A 23,596-nucleotide genomic window follows, 5' to 3' on the forward strand; every position below is an offset into this window, starting at 1 on the left:
TGAGCTCCCTAATTCACAGTTTTCTCATCATCAAAACAAACCATCTCAGGATTTTCTTTTTTAAAGATAGAAGGTGTACTAGCCTTGTGACGGTATTTCACAGGAGAAGAAAAAATTTAATTGTTGATGGAAAAATCCTGAAATATTTCAAAACTAAGGCTCTCATCAGTTGACCAAAAAAAAAAAAAAAGGGTTTTTGATTGCTAACTCACTGCCATAAAAGTTTAACTAAAGCTACAGCTCTACTTATTAAATCCCACAGTAATAAGATGAATAATTTGAAAAGAATGAGAAAATTCCAGTTGGAGAGCAGGTGAATGTGGAAAGGAAGAAAAAGGGAGTGTCAAGATAACACAGTGTCCTCTCAGTTTTCTTCTTCATCAGACCGTAGACAGTAGACAAGGCGGTGATTTCAGAACTTTCTCAGCCAAGCTGCTAAAGAGACAGAATTTGAAGTCACCAGTTCAGGGACTTTTTTCTTCCATGACCAGTCAAAAAAATCTATTCCATTGCTACTTACATAACTCACTTTGAGAGCACTAGTCTGAAATTTTAAAGGAAAATAGTATCATAGTTCTTATGAAATAGAATGCCAAGAATGTGAAGCCAAGTATGTGTGTCGTGGGAGATGTCACTACATAGGAAAATTAAACTAGTACTTCTTGTCATCCTTTTTCTCTCTCTCCTCTCCTCTCCTCTCCTCTCCTCTCCTCTCCTCTCCTCTCCTCTCCTCTCCTGTGAGTGTGGTGTTTTGTGGTGGTGTGTGTGTGTGTGTGTGTGTGTGTGTGTGTGTGTGTGTGTTGTTGATCTGTAGTATCTCCATGAGTTCCCATAGAGCCCAGGCTACAGAGATTCAGACAGAGTTGGTGGGGTCATGTTGATCACTGGTTAGAGAATATTCCTATTCAGAAGGCATTGAGACAGGGCTAAAAAGTAAAAAAAAAAAAAGAGAGAGAGAGAGAGACTATCTTCGGAGAGTAGGAGCACCATTCATGGTGCAGGAACAGAACATACCAAGATGCCATGTGAGAACACAGTAAAAGTTTGTGAAATTGGTAGGGTGAAGCTTGTGTGTGTAAATGTTTTGAAAGGGAATCATACTAGATTTAGTTAAATCAGAAAAAAAAAAACCAAAACCAAACCCAAAACTTCTGGAGTTGTGAAAATACTCTTGAAAAAGGTGGAGCAGGGGGCTGTTAAGTATCTCCCCCATCTGGGTGTTTAAGGTGAATCTCAGGAGACTAGATGTAAAAGGGAAGGCAAAATATTTGTCATGGGGAGGCAGAGTCAGGCGCCTGGAGGCATTTGTCAATATCTTACCCGCTTTCTACGGAACACGCTTAGCCTGCGGCCCAGAGGCAAGCAGCCTGGAAGTGATTTCTTTGACCTTGGAGGCTGGAGTCTTCTCTAGGGGTCTGGAAAGCTGGGATTCAAAGAGAGGATGCTGCTTAGCTCACAGCTCTGGTATCACTTGGAGAGAGCTGACAAAGAACAGGAAGAAGAAATCCCGTGATGTTGACTGGTTGACTTCATGTAGGACGCGGATAGAATGGGGTGTGGGCTTTGGCCAGAGGCACCCGTGTGACTTGGGCTCATAGGGAGAGTTTTAGATCTTCTTTAAATTCTGAGAAGTACTTTAGTCTTTCTTTGGAATAGCTCTGCCTCCAGCTCAGATTTTTTGTTTTTACAGAGTCACCAGAGTTTTAACTTCAGTCATGTTGTTGACTTTCGTGTTAAACCTAAACATCCTGTTAAATATTGCAGGGCCTAGCGAGTTTCTTCTCTATAGATCTCAGTTTGGTGACTGGAGGTCTTTGAAGGGGCCGGCCTTGTGGAGAAAACTCTCTGAAGATCATTTAGCGAGAATCCAGGCCTGCTTCTGGATCGGCACACTGAGTAACCCTGGCCCCATTCCTCAACTTCCCCTTATACACCTACCAAGACTGGTAGTAATGACAATAGCCATTCATTATTCTAAAAGTGCATTAGCATTTTGCTAAATACCTTTTAAAAAAATTGAGACATCATTGACATATAACATTATCTTCATTTCAGGTACATGAAACGCTTTTTGTACATCATCCATTTAATTGTCCGGGCAGTCCTAATGAGGTAGATATTGCTAGGCCCACTTCCACAGTGATGAAATTGAGAGCCAGGCACGTTCAGTGAGCTGGCCAAAGTTACACCACGGGCATTTGAACTCAGGACTAGCCTGCTCTGTGTTGTCCTCGCATTGAATTAGAAAACCTTTTCAAATATTTTGAATGTGTTAAAAAACAAAGTAATTTAACATAGGGAATGGGAAGGAAAAATAAAATAAGATGAAAATAGAGGGGGAGGCAAAGCATAAGAGATGCTTAACTCTAGGAAACAAACTGAGGGTTGCTGGAGGGGAGGCCAGTGACGGGATGGGATAACTGGGTGATGGACATGAAGGAGGACATGTGATATAGGGAGAATTGGGTGCCTTATGCAACTGATCAATCACTAAATTCTACCCTGAACCTAGTAATACAATATATGTTAACTAAATTGAATTTGAATAAAAAATTAAAAAACAAAGTAATTTGTAGATAGAAGATGTTACTTCCCATTTTTTCCATCCAACGCAGGAAATCTTCGTTCTTGACCCTCCCCATTTATGGTGGGGTGTTCCATTCTGGATTGCTTGCCAACAGCTCCTCCATGTTACTCTAGTCCCAGGAAGCACACAGTGAGCTCACTGGTCTGCAGGGCACTCCGCAGCCTGGTTCCTGCTCTGTGCTCATAGAGCCCCGAGCGCCACCCGAGAGGAGGAGAGGGAAGACTCACCTTGCTTCCGTGCCTTCGGCTGGCTCCCATCTTTGTCGACCTGCATTAGAAGGTTTTGTAGGAGCAAGTTGGCTTTTGTCTCAGGGGAAGCTGCGTTTGTCCTGGTGGTTCAGATGTCAGCACCCGGTCGGCAGGACAATGTGTTTAATTGCTCTGTGGCCGGTGTGAAGCTTACTAGAGAGTGCCAGATCCCCCAGTGGTTCACAGGACTAAGCCGAATTGGGGAGAAAAGTCCCCTCAGGCCGATCGGGACTTCAGAGTCAGGAGTGGCAGGGTTTGAGACAGACCAAGGGGAACAAAGACATTTCAAAAAGATATGTGTCGAAACAATAAAAAAAAAAATTCAAAGTCGGACTTTGACATAAAAGGATTTCAGAGTTGAAAAGGGAGGATTTCAGTAATATGGGAGAAACGGGAATGTCCTCAATATTCAGAGGCTGTCTCGAGTCAAAGAGCTGGGAGGACACCCATAGCTCCTCAGGGGAACAGTCCCTGGGACTTGTGGGTTTGGAAAGGGGGCTGGAAGGAGCACGGGTGCCGGGGGGGGGGGGCATGGGAGTTGGGGGAGGCACTGCAGAGAGGAGGACAGGTGCTCCTGTGGGGAGAAGGGCCAGGACCCGGCAGGAATACTTTTCTTGCACCGTCCTCCTTCTGTCCTGGGTGCGTTGGCCAGTCCCGGCACCTCCTCTATCAGGCTGCTCTCCTGGCAGAAGGTCCTTGCTGGGGACCGGACGCAGCACTCAGCCATTGCTAATTAGGTTTTGGGGGGTGCTTTTTCTAATATAAATAGATTACAGGTACACCCCTTTTTCATCTACCCCTTCCTGCCATAAGCCTTAGTCATGGGTTGCTGCAGGCACGTGGCCACAGGGGACCGTCTATGCCTAAGGCTATCAGTGGAGATAGCTATTTAAGAGGTTTTACTTTTACATCTGAGCAGCCAAATTGTGCATGTAACAATGGGGACCAATTATTGCACAATAGAGCATCCCCAATGAAACAGAGAGAGTGTGTGTTTAATATGCAATGAATGACACCCTCTTCTCCTAAACAATGAGAACATTTCCAGGCCGTTAGAAAGTTTCAGTTGTTCACGAAAGTGATATGTACTATCATTTCATCCATGATTTTGAAAACAATCACCCCAAAATAATGAAACAAGTAATAGTAAAATATCACCATTTGTGGTCATGTATATGGCATACAGAACTTTTCTGGGTTTGAAGTATCAGATACATACCCTTTCCTTTGGAAATCAAACCTTGTTGGGTTCTAGTTTATCTCCAGCTCAAGTGATTACAGTGTTGAACAGTTTAAAATACTTAAAAAATTCCATCCTATTGACAGTGGTTGTCCAGTGGTCCTGAATTGAACAGGAATCCTGAATTGAGAACCATTTCCCTTGAGGTTCTTAAAGTCTGTTGTTTTATCCTCCAACAGAAGTCACTGGAAAAAAAATTCACCATTTATTCAAGATATTTTATAGAGGAAAAAATGTGGTCCAGTGGGAATAAGAGATTTGGTTCGAGATCATAAAGTGAACTGAATGGTGAGAAGTTACTGAAAATTTAATTTTCCATAATTAAAAGACAATGAAAGTAGCAGAGGTAAAAATTCAGGGTGCAACTTTGTTAGAGAAGGTATGTCTGTTAGAAAAACATGGGGTAGGCCTTGCATTTTTTTATGTAACATAGTAGCATAGTTTTCATTCGTAAAATTTAAAGTCACTGACTCTTCCTGGTTGCTCAGCATGGTCCTGATTTTTGCACTTTAGCGTGGGGAATGCTTTGAATTCCAGGATACCTCTCAGTCCTGGGCAAACAGGGGTGGTTGGTCACACTGAATTTGGCCAAAAAAAAAAAAAAAAAAAAAAAAAAAGCAAAGCTACATTATTAGGTTCAAGTTGTCTTATTTTTCCTTAGAAACTAAGTTTCTTCATGCTCAGCTATTTTCTCCTAAGAGGGAAACTGAAAAGCAGCAGTGAGTCTGGACTATCCTTTTGATCTTCTAGAATTTTCCTCATCTTCTCTCCACCACATTTAGGACAATGGTGGAAATATGAAGATTGGTGGGGGAATTCTTTCCAAGCATAATTTTTCTGACACTGCATTCAAGACTGGAGTATTACAATAGTACCCAAACCCCATGAGGACAGGAGTGAGGGAAGGTCAGCAGACTTTCTCTGTAAAGGGCAAGTTAGTAAATATTTTAGCCTTTCCTGGCCACACATAGTCTCTATAACACGGTCTCTCTCTTTTTTAAAAACAACTCTTTGAAAATGTAAAAAACTCTTTCTAGCTTTCAGGGTATATAAAAGTAGGTTGTGGACCAGATTTGGCCTCTAAGCCAAACTCCCCTGTAGAGCATTGCCATCCAACAGAAATACAATGTGAGTCACATTTTTTATTTTAAATTTTCTAGTAGCAACATTAAAAAAAAAATTAAGGTAAAGTGAACTTTAATGCATTTAATTTTACCCAGTATGTCCTAAATATTACCATTTCAGCATGTAACCCATATAAAAATTATTAGTGGCAGTATTTTGCATTTTTGGACCCCAAATCCTGGAAGTCTAGACCAGCCACGTTTCAAGTATGTAATAGTTGCATATATGTGGCCAGTGGCCACCATGTTGGACGGCACAGCACTGGAACATCTTCATAATGTATAATGTGGCAAATATTCAGCCCTTCTCCTTTAGTCCTTTACCACCTCAGTGAGCACAGACACAAAATAAAACAAGAAGATCTTAGAACTGGAATGTGGCTGAGAGATCATCTAGTCTCACACTTGATTTTGTAAATGAGGAAGCCGAGGATCGGAAAGGCTAAGTAGTTTGCCCAAGTTCACACAGCTAATTTAGTAGCAGACTTGATACTAGGACTCAGGTTTCTGGACCTGCCGGGGGCCTTCCCACCACTGTAAGATCTCTCAGTTTTGTAAAATTGCTATTAATGACCCTGCACCTGGGGATCATCAGGAAAATGGTTGACTTTCTGGTCACAGTGGTGTGTTTACCTATGCATAGCCCAGTGTTGGCGACCATTTGTGATTTGTGGCAAACATGTGAGAGGTCTGGCTGGGAAAAAGGGTGGTGTCTGTGGCCAGAGGAAGTGAAGGGAAGTTAAGACCTGTTTTGATCATCTGAGCAGACAGGCAGATAAGCATATGTGGGCGTGGGCATGCATCATGCATGCTTGTGTGTGTGCATGTATCTTTATGGGGTATTGCCTCTGGACCATCTTATTGTCTCTTGAACCCAGGCAGTATCCTAAATAAAGGGTGGGATCTGGGGACTGGCATCTGCTGTGATGGCAAGGTTCCTGAGTTGGCTGTTCTCTTTTCTTTGCCTGGGAAATGCTTGCCCCTCGTGCTAAAGGAAGGAGTAAGCTGAGTAAATATTACTCGTGTAATCAGAGTAAATGGAAGAAAGAGAAGTTTCATTGCTTTGTAAGTAGCCCAAACCCCTGCCTTTCTTCGGGCATTTTCTTTCTTTTTGGTCAGTGTGCATTTTTCTTTTTTGGACCTGACTCCTTTTCTCTCCGCTTAAGGGAGTTACAGACCAGCTAAAGAATTTTATGAATAGGAAAGCCCTGTAGTGCATTTAGCTTGGGGAAATGTCCCTTAGAATAGATTGTTTCGGAGTCAAGTGTATAAATATTCTGGCTCAAGACTATACCCTTTTTTCTTAATGAATTGGTCTGGCGGTAGTTAAAGCCAAGTGTGGTCTAGCAGAGTGCTCCAGAGAGAAAATTGAATGGACAGAAAGCCCAGTCACAGTGTTCAACTTTATGTAACGTGTTTCGCAATATATTAGAAAATTAACTTAATGACAAGTGGCAGGACCTGTTGTGTAAGTCAGTCAGTTTGGAAGCAGTTTGGTGTCTTTTCTTCTCTTTCCTGACCCTCCCTATGGAGTGAATTTTGAAGATACAAACAGCTGCCATGGGACTTGCTCAGTTTCCTGGTGACTCATTCAAGTTTATCATCCCTTGCAGTCAGTTTCTAAGCTAGCGAGTATAAAAAAAGGAATTTTTCATGGACTACTTTAAAAGAGGGCTGCTAATCAATTTTTCTTATTATTTTATGCCCTCTGCTTTTTACACTACCCCCACCAGCTGGTTAATCACGCAAAAGCTGAACACTTCATTAGCCAGTACACGTTCGCCCGTGGGCATTTCTGTAGTAAATTAGTTCTTTCTATTTATACAGGTAAGTCATGGCCAAAAGTCTTATAAGGTGCCAAAGGTAAGGGTTAGAATTAATTTCTTCTTCTTCTTCTTCTTTTTTTTTGAATTTTTCAGAGAACTCGTTTTAAACTCTGAGTTCTAGTGATGTGCAATTACTTTTGAATTAAAGAGGAAGTGCAAGGCAGATATTTTTCCGAAGGCCCCGGTGTGGTAGTACGGGGACGCTTACTGTGGCTTTTGGTGCAACCCTTGCCTGTCAGAAAGCAGGGGCGTAGGGTGCCAACACTTCTTTTTTTTTTTTTTTTTTTTTTTTTTTTTAAGGCAAGGCCTAGAAAAATATTTGAAGAGGCTCTTTCAGTTCAAGCAGAAGGCAGGATAGAGGCTAATCAGAGTCTGCAACAAATTCTACTCAAGAACTTGTGACCATGTTTACATGTAATTAGGTATATGGTCTGTGCACAACCCGTTAACTACATGTGGGTTTCTTTCTTTTTCTTTCTTTTCTTTTTTCTTTCTTTTCTTTCTTTCTTTCTTTCTTTCTTTCTTTCTTTCTTTCTTTCTTTCTTTCTTTCTTTCTTTCTTCTTTCTTTCTTTCTTTCCTATTTTGTGCTTATTTCCTGAAATTGAAAAAATATCCTTTCCTACTTTTATTTTGTCAGAGAAACTACTTGTGTATTTGGAGGGAAATACTGGTGGCTGACTCTGAAATTTGCCATTCCTAACAACACGAAATGAAACCCTGTAGTTTCTCTCCCCCTTCTCCTGGGAGAAATTATTTTCATGAGGGGTTCTACAGTGTGGCAAATTCAGCGAAACAGGCAAAGCTCAGGCCTCTTCTGAACTTGGCATCAAATCTTCATAAGTCTGTCCTCGAAAGGAGTGTTGGGCTGGGTCTACCAGCCACAGTTTTCTGCAAGCATGAGTAAATTTCTGCCTCTGATGTGGGTTCTCTTAATCTGTTTTCTGCATAGCTTCCCAGCAGAAGAGTCTGTTGGCAATATCTCTTCTGGTTGTTTCCTTCATGGATGTTTCAAGTCTTTCCAGAATTCTTCCTGGAGTGGTTATGGTGATAAAGGCTGAATTTCTTCCTTCCATAAAGCTGAGCTAAGACACTCTTCTGTAATGTCTGATTCCCTTTGTAGGTTAAATTAAGTAGAGGTACATGGCTGATGGAGGGAGGGGTGAAGGGCATTGTACTGAAATTCTAGGAATGGGATCCAGAGGGAAATGCAAAGCCAAATCTGCTTATCATTTGAATTTTTGTGATTCCTATTACAATTTCTAGAAAATGGGGATAAATATCAGTTGATTGTTGTTATTCTTTTTTTTTTTTTAAGATTCTATTTTATTTTTAAGTGACCTCTACATCCAACGTGTGGCTTGAACTCACAACCTCAAGATCCATAGTCACACGCTGCACCAATAGGGCCAGCTGGGTACCCCTGATGGTTGTGATTCTTTTTCCCAATTCTGATAATAAGGCATTGGTCTAGAAAGCCTTGATAGGCATGAAGGTTAGAGAAAGCCTAAGTGGATACAATAATTATGCACATGACACCCTTGATGGAGAAGACATCTTTCATGTGTTTAACCCTTAAAAGGGCAAGTGTCGTACTGTATTGTTATTTGCCTGCTTTATTCCATCGTATTTTTATGCCTGGGGTTTTCACATACTCCCATCCTGAATTAGGAGCCTAGGGTTTGCCTCCTGTGTTCTGACCCCTTCCTGATCCATGGGTAGCTTCTTTGTGCCTGGTGGGCCAGGAGTGAAACTTTTTGTTTTCACATGCTGCTTTAATACCAGTTTAATGGTGTGGTTTGCGGCTCTCTGCTCGAAGTTTCGGTTCCTGTTTAAATACTAAAATCTATTGTGTGTCTCCTTTTCTAGACAACATAATTGCATTGCTAAGTGGCAGGGGCAATTAAGTGTACAGTATTATGAAAAAATAAAAGGTCCCAGGCCCTAAGATTTAACTTGATTTCTAATTACACCGAATCTCCTCTGCGAGAGTGAGGTGTCAGGGCTGAGGAAGGCATGTAACAGAGAATTAGAGTCTAAGGAGAGAGGGGTATAATTCAGCTGATCTTCTCGACACTGGTGCCTGTCATTGGGTAGAAGCTTGGTGACCATGTCTTCTCTTTATCCTAGGAGTTCGAGCTTTCTTCATTCTTTTTTTGGGTACCGGAAATAGTAACAAGATTGTTCTCTGTGATTTTTTCTGGAATTAGTAGAGTCGGTAGGAAGTTGTTCCTGGGGACAGTATGTTTTAGGAAGAGGATGAACATGTGGCCTTTGGAGTGGGAAATATATATATTTTTAAAATTTCCAGGTCTTGGCTTGTATGATACATCTTCTCAAACAATCTCGGGGGAGGTGGCCTGCAGTAATACCTAGCAAGGAAAGGGGTCCTGCTTGGTCCGAGAAATTCTGGCCATTGAGTGAAACCATTAATACCCTAGGCTGGGCTCTTTCTTCTGGGCCTCAGCCAGGGTTGGCAGGGAGGGCATCCCTTTTGACGGAATACAAATTTCCAGCCGTGGTTTTTGTTAAGCAAGTCATCCATAAGGCCCCGTAGGCTGTTCGTGAGTAGCAGTATGTTGCAGGTGGCAAAGTTAATGCGGTTAATATTCAACGGAACTTTTGGGGGGTTACTAATCCCTTAGGTGGATTCGCTAGAAAAGGCTACATATTAATAGCCCTCCAAGTCAGACACCCCCAAGTGGATAGCAACAAGTGTTATCCCATGTAAAACATTAAAAAAGTCAGCTGAACGCGGGGTGGAGGTTCTGTTTAATAATCCTTTTGCCGGAGCCCTGGCCTTCTCTGAATCCATAACTCTTCGTTAAGGAGTGGATAGTCTTGAGCAAGTGTACATTTTGCATACTCTTTAATTAACACAGTAATGTCTTTAAAACTCTGGCCATTTGCAGGGTCTTCCGATAAGTGTGACCAGTTTGGTTCTGATTTTCTGTTGCATTTAATTGAAATAGAGCCTTTCTTCTCTTTCTTTGCCTGAAAGGGAAGGATGTTCTGTGGCTCTGTTGGGCCGATGGGCTGGATCCAGGAGGGGGATCCGGTCAGCAGGTGCAGTGGTGGCGGTCTCACAGGCCACAGGTCGTGCCTCCAACTCAGGTAGGAATTAAATCACGAGTTGCTGAAAGTTCCGTGGGGCTCAGCAGGCCAGATGAGGGGTCAGGAAATGAGAGGCAAGGTGTTAAGTCACCATGCACGGCTGACCTCAGTGGGGAATAGTGGGGCAAAGGTTGTTCTCTGCTGGGGGGTCATCGGCTTAGGTTTTTATCGTTTTATAAGGATTTTCCTTTTTTGGCTCTTTCTTCTCTCATTTTAGACCATGTATTATTCCTCATAGGAATAATATATAAAAGGAAGAATAGAAAATCAGAGTGAAAGTGACCGACTGTGACTATTGTAATCATGTACCTTATACTAGCTGTTTTCCAGGATGAGGATCTCCTGTGACTTTGATATGCTCCTCCCTCTTAAAATGATTTATTAGTATAATAAACACTCATCCAATATTTTTCAGGACACTCCAGTTCTCCTCTTCTATTACCATCAAATGTCCTGATCCTTGGTTTCTATGTCACGTAAATATGGACTGATTTGGGTCCTTCTGCATAGAGCATGGGCAAGGAGAAGAGGTCAGGCTTGCAGATATCACTCTTTTACTGATGAACAACCACCTTACTGGGGGGTGGAAAAACATTAGCATTTGAAAACGACTAAAATGGAGTTTTCTATTATCTGCGGACATTTTTGACTTTCCCCACTCTCCTTGACCACAAATAGTTGAGTTGATTTTCTTGTGCATGTATTTTTTCCACAGTACATATTGATTTACCCCAGAAGTTAGAACCAAAAGGCCTAGACTGATGTTACTTAGGATTTTTAAAGAGAGATTTATTTTTGGCCACAATTATGTGAATTAGATGTCACCCTATTGAGCTTTTATTTTTAATGACTGAAACTGGCAAAAATCACTGTGCAGAGGCACATGCTAAATAATTCTTGCCTTGTTTTCACAAAACAGAAAAGCACCCTGTGGATGCTTTTTCCCTATTTCCTAGATTTCTGAAGACTTTTTTGAGCCAGATGACACTGTAGACTTTAAGACCAACCTGATAGAGCTCTTTGCCTTCATCAGTTATCCTGGTCCCCCAGGCCTTCTAGCCTAATGGTCCTTGGCAGAGTGTCGAGGAAGGTGGGGAGGCATTTAAAAGCTCAGAGTTCACAGTCAGGTGGCCTAGTTTAAAACCGGTTCCTTTCTTGCTAGAGGTATGACCTTGGGCATGTTACTGAAACTCTTTGTGCTGCAGCTTTCTCCTATGTAAAATGGGAAGGATGTTGGTAAATACCTCATATAGCGGTCATGAGGAATAACAGAAACTGTGTTCATCAAATACTTGGCACACTGGCCAGTGCATAGTAATGCCCAGTAACATTTAGTACTTGAGGCACTGTGTATAACGGTTTCAAGCAAGCTCTCTGGAGCCAGCCTGCCTGTTTTACAATAGATCTCTTGCTGGGGCTCCTGGGTGGCATAGTTGGGTAAGCGTCCAACTCTTGATCTCAGGTCATGATCTCAGGGTCACGAGATCAACCCCTGCATCGGCTCTGGGCTCAGCACAGAGTCTGCTTGAGTTTCTCTCTCCCTCTTCCTCTGCCCACCCCCCTCCCTGCACTCTCTTTCTCTCTCTCACTGAAATACATAAATAAAATCTTTTAAAAGTAATAAAAAAAATAAAATAGATCTCTTGCTGATCAGTTGAGTAATTCTGAGCAAGGTACATGCCTCAGTTTGCTCATTTATAATAAAATGGGTTAATAACAGTACCTACCTCGTAGGGCTTCTGTGAAAAATAAATGAGGTGGTGAATAATAAAACACTCAGAAGAGTTCGTAGCTTAATAAGTGATGTATAAATCTTGGCATTATTGTTATTATTCTTATAGCTGCTGGGAAGGAAGACCTGAGGCACAGTCAGTGAAAAGATAAAGATTGAAGGAGATGAGTAGAAACAGAAAAAAAGGAAAAATGGGCAAAGAGAGAGATTAAAAATCAAGAAAAAAATTGCGTTTGGTGGTGAATGATTGAATGATGCCCCTTTTTCATGGAAATTGGAGTGGGTGCAGTGGATGGGGGTGGAGCGAGTGACCTCTGGGCTCTAAGCTCTGTAGTGTCATCAGAAGCAGCCGTGACAAAGACCACCCACCTGTTTTAGCCTGAAGTACTTACAGCTCTAAAATTTCCTTGGAAACCATATACCGTTATGTCTGCACCATTCATTGCAAAATCATTTTGTTTTCCAAATGCAACTTTTAGGTTTATGATATCTCTTGGATTTCTTGCCGTGTCACACCTATATCTTCCAGCCGCCATCTTATTTAGAAGCTAGTCTGTCCACTCCTCCCTCGCTTTTCACAGACTAATCTGAAACCGCCCATTACTCCTGATGGGCAGTCAGGGAAAGCTGATGTGTGACACAGATGGTCTCCACCAGTTACAGGTTCTCGGTTGTCCAGGGGGGCTGAGGATTGCCCTTGCCCACCCCCACCATGGGACCCATGGGATGGGAAGGTGAGAGGGCAGGGGAGAGGATCCTGTCACAACAGAAGCATGTCAAGGAAGTCTCCCCTCCTGTAGCTGTTCCAGGAAAGCATCTTGAAGAAGGGCATTTCCAGAGTCGTTTGAATATGGGTGGGACATGACTTTGGAAATTGTAATTGGTGTTACGTAAGTTTAGCTCTTAAAGATTTTGCCTTCCTTCCGAGTAATTCCAAGAAACAGTAAAAACTCACCCTCACTCTGGCGATTTCAGTGTCTCCAGGCTCTTTCCCCGCGTTGAGGAACTGGCTGAGGACAACGGAACTTGTCGTACCCAAAGGAGGAGGAACTTGAGGCCCTGGGAAACCCCCCTGGACACCGTGTGGCTCTCGGTGGCAGGAGTGGTTCCCGAGCTCTGCGGCACACCTTCCTTCCCGTACCCTCCACAGAGGCTTTATCGCTTGATGGGGAATTGATACACAAATCCAGCTGAGTTTATTTCTTAAAATATATTGAGAGGTAAACGGCAGGGCAGTTTAAGATCTTTTAGAGGCACACCGGGTTTTGTTCAAGCCTAGCATCCATTTTGATAGAATGATGCATCATATTAAAGTACCGTTGACCCTCGAACGACATGGGTTTGAACGGTGTGTGTCCACTTAATATGTGGATTTCTTGCAATAAACACGTAAAGTACTGATAAATGTAGTTTTTCTTCCTCATAATTTTCTTAATAACATTTTCTTTTCACTGACTTGATTGTTAAGAACACAGGATGCGATATAACGTACAAAATACGCATTAGTCAACTCTGTGTTATCCGTAAGGCTTCTGGTCAGCAGTAGGCTATTCGTAAAATTTGGGGCGAGTCAAAAGTTACCCGTCATCTCTGGCTGTGTGGGGTTGGGCGGGGAGGTCGGTGTCTCTCACCCCGGCCTTGTTCAAGGGCCAACTGTTCTTTGCTTCTTTTCTCCATGGTGAAGGGATCTTGGTCTAAGTGGAAGGATGTAATCGTGTGCTTGACGATAGCTGATTTGGCGATTTTCCGCGCCTCCACTCTGCGTTAGTCTTCAGCGATGTGTCAGTCAGAGCACACAGAAGAAATACTTGTAGAGGAGCTGTGACAGGATGCCTTAGTCGCACTGGCCTGTCGGCCTGCCAGCCTCCTCCCCTTCCACTTGTGTGTTGTGTGCCCGCGGGGGGCAGTCCCTGCTCCAGATGCTCAGGGTGCCACGCTCGGCGCGCGGAGCTTGCATTGCTTCCGAAAGCCCTGAAAGGGCCATTTGACTCGGTTGTGAAATCCTGTGGTCACTAGACATACCTGTCAAGGTGCCAGGCAGGCATGGGGTCGATGCCCCCATTAAGCCGGCCCCATCATGCTGTTGCTGCAGCCTCCCAGCCGTGAGGACCGTTGGGAAGAACTCATTTGCTATAAAGTACAATGAGCGTTGAAAGAAATGACCATCGGTAAATTGGGGAAGTCTTCGTTTTAATTTCCCCGCCTCGCTGCGTGCATACGAGCGGTCTGCCGTTTGCATATGGGGACCCTGTCATAACAGTTTCAGGAAGTGATTTGTTAATAATCAAGTTCTCTGAATGGCCCTAAATCTGTAATTGATGTGGGTCTGGATAAAGCAGCCCTTCCACCCGCCTATTTTGGGGACCATTTTTTTGGCAGGGTCTGAGCCAGAACGAAAACTAGCCATCAGAACAAAATTTAGGACAGCTGGGATGCTTTGCAGCAAAGACTTTTTGGCTCCACAGTTCAAATAATCACAATAGCAGCTCAATTTAGCCTTTGGCTGAATGGCTTTGGCAGGGCACAATGAAAAATAATTATTTCATGGCCTGCTTATTTTTCCCTTAACCAATAAACTCTCAGACCTCTTCAGGCTTATGTAAATATTCTGCTGTGGATGAAGCCGAGCACACCATAATATCCCTATTTAGGAAATGGTTGTATTTCACCCTTGTGGGGTGGAAGGCAAAACTCAACAACTTTTTGAGATATCTGTTTAGAATGGGAAGAGAAAAAAGATGGGAAGAAACAAGATGGCTGGAAAGTGAGTCCACAGTCACAGCTGCCGAGCCAGGCAGGTAGTTCCAGGTCCTCACTTGGAAGGCAGGGCGTTCGGATGTGTTGCTGTGTCTGGTAGGGAAGGAAGGGTATTGCACCGAGTGTGCCGGACTGGGCTATGTGTAGTATAACAACGAGGAACGACAGTCTAATCTTTTGTAGCTATAGCTTTATAGCTCTGTGTAACGGTTCTCAAAACTTTTTGTGAAGTGCTTGCCCGATTTGCTGTCATTGCATTCAATGTGCTGTAACTCTGTCCCTGTTCCCTAAGTCCTTGCTTTTGCCCTGGGTTATTTGAATGGAGTCATGGAGAGGTGGATGGGATAAATTAAGTATGGCAGCAAGCCTAACAGCCACCCTAGACCTGAAGCCCTTCAAGGTTTTTGCTCAAATCCCATCAATCTCCTGTATTTTATATCTGCCTTTTCAGGTCAGCTGCATCTTAGTGCAGGGCATCTGTGCCACTTGATGACCAATTCCTATTCCGTGCGTCCATGGCTTTGCAGCTCAGTTGGTCAAAGCAGAGTGTTAATGAGATCGGTCATGGGTTTGATCCCTACAGGAGCCAGTTAACTCCATTCTGTCCCATTAACCCCTGCCAGCTGCCTTAGGTCACGGGTGGAATGGGAAGAGAGTGTGAATGGCTCACTGCAAACCATCCCCACTACTGGGCAGCCAACTAGTCCCACTGACAGTGGGTCAAGAGTGTTCTCTGAGTGGCAGCAGATGGGGCATTAGAAGCAGTAGAAGAACCATGAACTTAATGCGGCTTGTCCTCCCCTGTGTGTGTGTTGTGGGGGGCGGGGGGCGCGGGCTGCGGTACAGGGTTTGGGAAGGGTGTTGGGGTAGGGGTGGGTGTTTCTACAGTTATGGAAAGGTGGCTTTCCCTCGCTTTGAAAAGCTTGTACCAAATCCAGCTGATACTATGATCCTCATCATGTGGGTTTAATGAGTGGCATTTCTTCTCAAAGTATCTTTAAAAAAAATCAGTAGTCATGTCATGCATCAGGATGAATTTCTAAATGTAAATGAGATTCTCCCAGTAATTTATTTACATTTGTTTTCAGCACAACAAATGAGACATCACGTAGCTTCATAATTTTCCATGACCGAGTCACCAGCATGAAGTGTGTAATTTACCATGATTTAAGATGCTTATCTGTAGATTTTTCAACAGTACCTTATAAGGCTTCAACAAGAGCAAGAGATCCTCTGAACCATTTCACTTCTTTCTCTCTCCCACTTTGCTACCCCAAGCTACTCTTCTGGGGCCCACTAAAATGTATATTCTTGCTTCCATCTTTGAAGGATCTTACGTGGAATGTAGAAAGTATCAGTTCTTTTCCCATTTCAAGTAGAGGTGTCATCACTGACAACTCTGGTATAAAGAAGAGGAAGACAATATTTCCCCTTGGATATTAGAATGTGTGAACTCGCAGAAGTTACTGCTCAAGGCTGGGTTTCCTCATTGTGAAATGTCATGGTAGATAATGTTGAGAGTTTAGCAGTATACTCCAGGTAACGTGGATGATTAGACTGAGTTTGAGGCATAAGTGAATACTTTACAAATGCTATTCAGAAGGTTTGGAACGGTCTTCTATTTTCCTACGTTTTTACATTTTTCTGTTTAAAATGTGGCACTGTGCTACCAGCCTTCCTTAATGGTTAACACCCAGGTCCAAAATAAAGAGGAAAATATCTCCTAAAATTCAATATGAGACACTTAAATGCTGTTTCCCCCAGGGATTTTTTTTTTCATGCTTCTTTTCTGATTTGAGCAAAACATTATGTGAGGGTGTTCCTGGACCTTTGAGATTCAGGGAAGAGCAGAGGAGGGAGATGCCATGTAGTTATTCTATGGCTTTGAGTGAGCCTATGGCTGAAGGTCCACGAAGAGAGTGGTATTAGGGATACCGGAGCTCTGGTATTTCATCCAGGTATCTCATCATGAATAAGTCACAGTATGGCCTTGGCCTTTGCCAAGCAACCACTGAAATCAGTAAATTCAAAATACTTCCTTATTACAGCTAAGATGCAGAAAGATGTTTTTTAAGTTTGTTCTCCAAGTTGAAGTTTCTGGTTTTGTTCAGTAAACAAAGTTAGAGCTTCCAATGGAACAGCGACTGTACCAGGCACCAAGGATGAATAAGATGTAGGGACTCCCACCAGTGCTTGCTATGGTCCTCTTATTATGACAGAAAAAAATCTCATTTCTAGAAAGAAAGAAAATAAAGTTGAGGAAAACAGAAGGACAAATGTGACAGGCTCCATGTTTCTTAATATATAAAGCATCTTCTTTAATGATTTGTCCCAGATTCACTTAGAATGTACTAGTTAGTAGTTTCACTACATAGTATTTGAATACCTGAGATGAATGTTTTGGTCCAGGCTAACCTTTCAATAGTATCCTTTGTATACACTAAACATTGTTCTGCTTGGAACATTTTTCTCCTTATCAGAGAGATGCTTGTAAAATACTTGTCAGGATTTTTTCAGGCATTAGCTTGTAGGCAAATGTTATCAATGTGTAAAATATCTCCTTTGGAGGTGGTGCGAAAGTCAGGCATTTGTGGAAAATTCTGTGGACCTAAGACCCCCCCCTCCATGTCTTTGTCTGTTGGAAACTTTATTTTTTTTATTTTTATTTATTTTTTTAAAAAGATTTATTTATTTATTTATTTATTTATTTATTTATTTATTTATTTACTTGACAGAGAGAGAGAGACAGCCAGTGAGAGAGGGAACACAAGCAGAGGGAGCGGGAGAGGAAGTAGCAGGCTCCCAGTGGAGGAACCTGATGTGGGGCTTGATCCCAGAATGCGGGGATCACGCCCTGAGCTGAAGGCAGACGAGCCACCCAGGCGCCCCTGTTGGAAACTTTAAAGCAACTATAAAGCAAGGTCTCATTGACCAAATTCTAATCTTTGTCTACTGCTGGGGTTACGTGTTTAAATGCTGTGTGTTTCTAGTTTGGTTAGTAAAGCAAGGCCAAAAGCAGAGAATTTTCTTCAGCCTGAGTACTGAACTGTTGAGAGTTCTTTCACGAGAACCACAAATAGAGAATAAACCCCAAATTTATCTTGTAAATAAATGACATCTGAACTTTTCTCCAACTTGAATGTTAGTGGCTGATGGCTTTTCACATACCTTTAATGTCTCCAGTTTCGGTGAAAAGTTCTATGAAGCCCTTTGATTCATGAAGCAGATATTTACTAAGCGTGCACTTTGTAAAGTGTCCATACTGGTTGCTGTACTGAGGACTCCTGCTTGAAGAGTCAGGGAAGATGAGTAGATGCATAATTACAGAATGTCCTTGTGCCATAATGTGGCCCACGTGGTGATGTGGCAAGTGCATGACAGCAACAGGCCCAAGATGCAGTGGGAACTCTGAGGAAGTGTGAAGAGGTCAGGGTAGACTTCGCAGATGAAACTTTGGGAGAACGTACAAAGTGATAGCAATAGTCCCCCACCGGGACCTAACTAGGGAGATAACAGTCACTGTGCAAGGCCCAGTGTGGGCAAAAGGGCAGAGGTAAGAAATTATTTTCAAAGAACTGCAAATCGTTTGGCTAGACTGGACTATGGGGTCTGTGGATTGGGAAGCAGTGGCCTGATCAGGAAGGTGAGGCTGAAAAGAGAGGCAGGAAACCAGGTCACAAAAGGCTTTGTGCACTATATTTAAAAAGTTTGGTCTGTGTTGAGTAGAATTATGGAAGGGCATTGAAAGATTTTAGCAGAAAGGTGACAAGTCTCAATTTTCATTTCGAAAAGATCACTCGTACTGGTTAGAGGATGGATTGCATGGAAACTGAAAGAACTGTCAGAATAAGATCCCCCTTTACATAGTTGTCTCCCCATCGTGCAGGTGAACGTGGCCCAACAATGTGGAGATTATAGAGAATTGTGAAAGAAGACCACGGGCTGATGAAAGAGTGGGGGAATCAGATCGGGAAGGAACGTGAAATGCCTAATCCTTGAGTCAAGATGCAGAAAGGCTAGGGGAAAATTTAATAATCAATCCTAGTTCCATGGTAAAGTTTCATTCAGTTGATTCGTTCAAATCCAAAATCTGTTATCCACAATTCTGAAACCCAAAAGATGCTGTTGTTGGTTTTATTTTTTTATTTTATAAGTTTGACTGTAAGACTTATTTGGCAGCAAAATCTGACCTGATCTGACACCAGGCTAATTATGGCCTTTTGTTTATTCCACTAAGTGTGATTATTTCTGTCTTTTGCTGCAGAAATATTAATGTGTTTGTGGCCCTGCTGAAGGGTTATGTAATCGATAGTGTAGCCTTTTGTTATTGCCATTGCTGCTAACCCTGCCACCAGTAACCATCGCTGTCAATTCACATTTCTCTAGCATAATGGAGTTTTTAGGACATTTTAATATTTTTAACTGACTTCTTCGAAAACCTCATGGGATACATACTATTATCACTTCCATCTAAATACATGAAAAAAAAAAAACAACCGAGGCACAATCAAGTTAGGTGACTTGCCAAAAATAACATATTTAGGAAGGGGTCAACCAGGAAATTAACTCTGATTTCTCTTTTTTAGGTAACTTTAAACAAAATCAGTACAAATGCCCTGATAGTCAACACTGCAAATAGCAGAATAGGTTCCCACCTGCCCCCACCGTTCTTTTTTTTTTTTTTCGTCTTTTTTTTAGTTCTGTAGACTTCTCCAGGGATCTTCTAAGTAAAAAATCAAGATAGATTCCGTTGTGTCTGACGTGACTCAGATGTGATCCTGTCTGACAGCAGCATGAATAACAACACTTTCATTTATCCTCCATGCGAATGAGGCTGAGAAGAGTTGTTTGTATGGAATTACGCTCTTCTCCATTTGTGTGTTGGTGATTTCCACTGTAATGTATTGCATTTCCCCTCCGTGGCTAGCCACTGTAGTTTGATGGCCACAGATTACACACTCCCCCACAAGATAGAGCCACTGCAGTGCTGGTCATTGGATAAGATAACCGATATCTACGGGTCTAAAATAAGAAGCTTTTTACTTGTATATCATCGTGGAGTATTCTGTCCCAAGTTCTGATCTATACCACGCTTACTGCTGAAGTCAACAACCTAATGTTACCAAAGAGTAAAACCCTACATCACTTATTGATTTGCAGTCTGTTAAAAAGTGACAACAGGCTATTTTGGGTTATGTTTCTCAGTGAAAGTGTTCACTTATTGGATTTTCACTTTTCCTGCATTGTGTGAGGATAAACTACAGAGACATATGCCTGGATATATAGGCATCAGATAGCCAAGTTGGTAATTATACTTTACAGATGAATTCTGTAAACACCCATATTTTGCTCAGATTATGAATTTCTTACTGACTTTAGCCAAACTGGAGTCACTTACAGCAAAATTTAACCACTAGCTTTGGAGACATGATCAGTAGAGTCAAAGAGAGGGGATATAAGGGAAATATCTTTTGAGGGTTCTCTTCCTGCAGGAACCAAGTGCTAAAACGTGATCTCCAGCCTATATTTTTACCCCATGTAATGATGAGGAGAAGGACGATAATGGGGAGTCAGAGTTGGAGGAGGATGGAGAAGATCGGGAGGAAGGAGAAAAATATCCATAACAACTTAATTTGGAGAGCAGTTTACAGTTTCACCTGCTCTCAGCGGTTGTAAGGTAGGCAAGGCATCATTTTAAGTATGAGATTCAGTCTCAACTAAACTGTTACTTCCATAAGGTCATTTATTTAATGACTCAAGAAGCCAAATTCCACCTCACTGACTCAAAGTTCAGTAATTGTCCCATTACACAATCTTAAAAAAAAAAAAAAAGAAATGGTACCTATTTCGTAAGATGTATGCATAGTACTGCGCTTGTGGTGTGTAAGTTACTAGCATCTCAGTCTACGCTATGATAACACATACTTCACTCCTTCACTTTCCTGACCTCTTCCATCTTCCCACCATCTTTATCTAAGTTCTAAGATTTGTTCTTCATTACACTTACTGGACTTTCTGCATTCCAGCCCATTCCCCATATCAGCATTTTCAGCCATAGAAATGAGAAGGTAAGATCGACTCAAGGCTCCTTCCGAGCACTGCTCTCCTTTTCTCACTCCTGAGCTCACCAAAACCATCTGTGGTCCCTGAAATGTCAAGCCATGCTCTCTCATGCATAATTAAGATCCTCACTTATACCTTCTTGGGTATTATATATATTTTCAATTAGTGAAAAAGTATGATAGAGTATATGGTTTCAGTTTAAGCAAAATTTCATACATCAAGATGCCATAAACGGAGACTTTGTGTAAAGAAAAAAAAGAAATCCTCCTATAAATTCCCACAATGGAAGGATTAAAGACATTGTGTGAGTTTGAGCCAGGTTTCAAGGAAATAAACCTGTGTTTTTATATATTTTATACTTCCTCCAACCTCTGGGTTCAATTCATATGTAGGCAGTACAAATCTGCAGCATTACCAAAGGCGAAAATTTGCTTTTCCAGCAGGGGTCTTGGATGACGGTCCTTAAATGCAATATTTGACATTCATAAAAAAGGGAGCTAAAGAAGACCAATGAAAAGATGGTAGAAATTGGCTGCAGCCAAAAAAATACAAAGTAATACAAGCACTCAGCCCCTGCACTATTTTCAGAAACCCAGGCACTGACCTATTTGGGGTCCTGGGCTGTAGTGGTATGTGGAGTCCTTTAGAGAGTTGACTGTCATACGGAAAATAGATGCTTGGATTCAGATTTCTAAGAAGCTGACTTTAGAGCAGGGTCACTCTTCATTATTTGCAGGCCTTATAATTCTGTGGGTTTCCTGCTTTTGCTTTTTCTCTTTCTTGGTGGTGTTCGGAAGGTATTCAGAGTTCAGTTGCTTTTTGGGCTGTAATGAATGTCTGGGGAGTAAGGGTCATGGGAAGTAGGAGATTTGGGTCTGATTAGTATTAGGTGTGGAAGCCCTACATCTTATTTAATCATATACCCAACTGTCCAAAGAGCTAGTAAAAGTGGAGGATAAATAAACAAACAGAAATAAAATACTTGAACCCATTTTAAATCTACAGGAACTAACATGCCTCTCTTTTAATGGCATACATGCATTTTCTTATCTCTGAAATTTCTTCCTTAAAAGCCTCAGATGAAGAACTTGCCCAGTAAATATAGCCCTGGCATGGAGCTGACAGGCTGCCCCACTCCATGATTGTACTAGTTGGAAATTTCTTTGGGAAAACTTTTCAGTGCCTTTTATTACTTCTGTTTCCCTACCTGTACAGTTTCGCAGGGGCCAGTATCATAGGGGAAATGTGAAGAACAAGTAACCAATGAGAGAAAGCAATATTGGAAAGCACTCATTTTAAAGCAAACAGGTATGAATACATATGCAGAACAGAATAGTTCAGAATGAAAACAATTGCAGGTTTTGATAGGTATGTTAGAAAAAAGTCACCGTAAGATTTCCTATTAATTCTGGGGCACTTACACTATTTTTAAAATATCCCACAAACCTTTGCCTGACAAAGGAAGAGTACGAAATAAAGCCTTAGTCTCTGCAGTGACAGCTATCTCCATAGCAACCTGCCTGTCAATCAACACCCACTTCATCGAGCTTCAGAAAACACCCCCAGAAATAAATGTCAAAAGTCTTATGCAGGTTCCAAATTTAAATCAAAATTTAAAATAAATTAAAATAAGAGCCCAAACACCCACAGCAGTCACAAAAGTAAATCTTGTTTTGGAAGGAGAGAAAAGGGGGTAAAAAGAAACAAGAGCCAAAGAAATTCTCCAAAAGCAGGTGCAAGAAGGAAAAGGAGGGAGGATAGGCACCCCTCAGCCCTCTCCTAGTGTTACCCGATGAAGCATTATTCACCTAGAAGAACATCAGCTGTAATCCCTCAGTATCTTTTTCCTCTTACTTTGATGCATGGCTTTTATTTTCGCGATCACATCATGTTCACCTTCTCCATTCCCTGTGGTGTGCTAATGGTCCAGCCCCTCATTTTGATGGCATGGGGTGAGACAGGGTGCTTATAGCCAGTCGGGTGGAGGAACATGCTTGGACACTCTTCTGGGGGGATGGCATTAAACAATCACTTACTGGCGCTCTTGGCAGTTAGCGTGATCTCACCTGCCATTTTAGGTCCTTACATTGCTGAAGTATGCTCTGAGAGTATAGCACTAAGCATTCCTGCCTCTTTTATCCAGAAATAAGATACATTTAAATGTATCTTTAAATACATTTAAAGCCTAATACCATACTTCAGGGGTAAGTCTTCTGACTTCACTTCCCTCTCCGTGAGTCTTAAGTTTCTTAGCAGAGGGACTGTCTCAGGAACTGTAGTTTGTCAGAGACTATAGAAAGCTTATCCTTCACAAAGTTGGAACATGTTGAGTTAACTTGTTAAAATGTCTATGGAGGTGGAAGCAAATGGACAAGGGTTACACAATTTCACATTATTTGCCAAATTTAGTATAATTGTCATTCAACATCATATCAGTTTCTAAGTCTCTGTTCTTTGCTATTAATGAAATGCATTCTTCAAACACTTCTTTGGCATTCTAAAGCTACATATGCTCAGAAAGCTCACTTGTATAGGGTCACCTTAGCTGCACATCTTTTTTCTCAGCGTGTAATAAAGAGAGCATGTGATGAGCCTGTTGTGGGTTGAGCTGTGTCCCCTTGCACCTCAGACGTGACCCTGTTTGGAAATAGGGTCATTACAAAGGTAACCAGGTAAAAATGAGGTCATTAGGGTGGGCGCTAAACCAGTTGCATTCATATCCTTGTAAAAAGAGGAAATCCGGATGCAGAGACAGACATGCGTGAAGAGACTTAAGAAGACCGCCATCTTCAAGCCAAGGGGTGTGTCCTGGAACAGGTCCTACCCCCACAGCCCTGGGAAGGAACCAACCCCTCTGACACCTTGGTTTCAGGATTCTAGCCTCTGGCACTGCCGCAGTACAGTTCT

The 23,596-nt window shown here is 42.1% G+C and overlaps 1 protein-coding gene across 30 annotated transcripts in view; it reads left to right on the plus strand.

The window, feature by feature from the left end:
- The window catches only part of ESRRG (estrogen related receptor gamma), a 607,049-nt gene that overhangs the window by 92,544 nt on the left and 490,909 nt on the right, over nt 1-23,596 (plus strand). For 2 of the 30 annotated variants that reach the window (XM_045809603.2, XM_045809611.2), the window contains exon 1: nt 3,374-10,137. The exons of the other annotated variants lie outside the window; for them this stretch is intronic. The gene's annotated coding sequence lies outside the window, so the exon portion shown is untranslated. Of the gene's footprint in view, nt 1-3,373; nt 10,138-23,596 lie in introns of those variants that run through there. 30 annotated transcript variants of the gene reach the window in all.

This window comes from Ursus americanus, chromosome 2, assembly GCF_024610735.1.
Source record: "Ursus americanus isolate L20-20 chromosome 2, mUrsAme1.1.p, whole genome shotgun sequence".
Classification (NCBI taxonomy): domain Eukaryota; kingdom Metazoa; phylum Chordata; class Mammalia; order Carnivora; family Ursidae; genus Ursus; species Ursus americanus.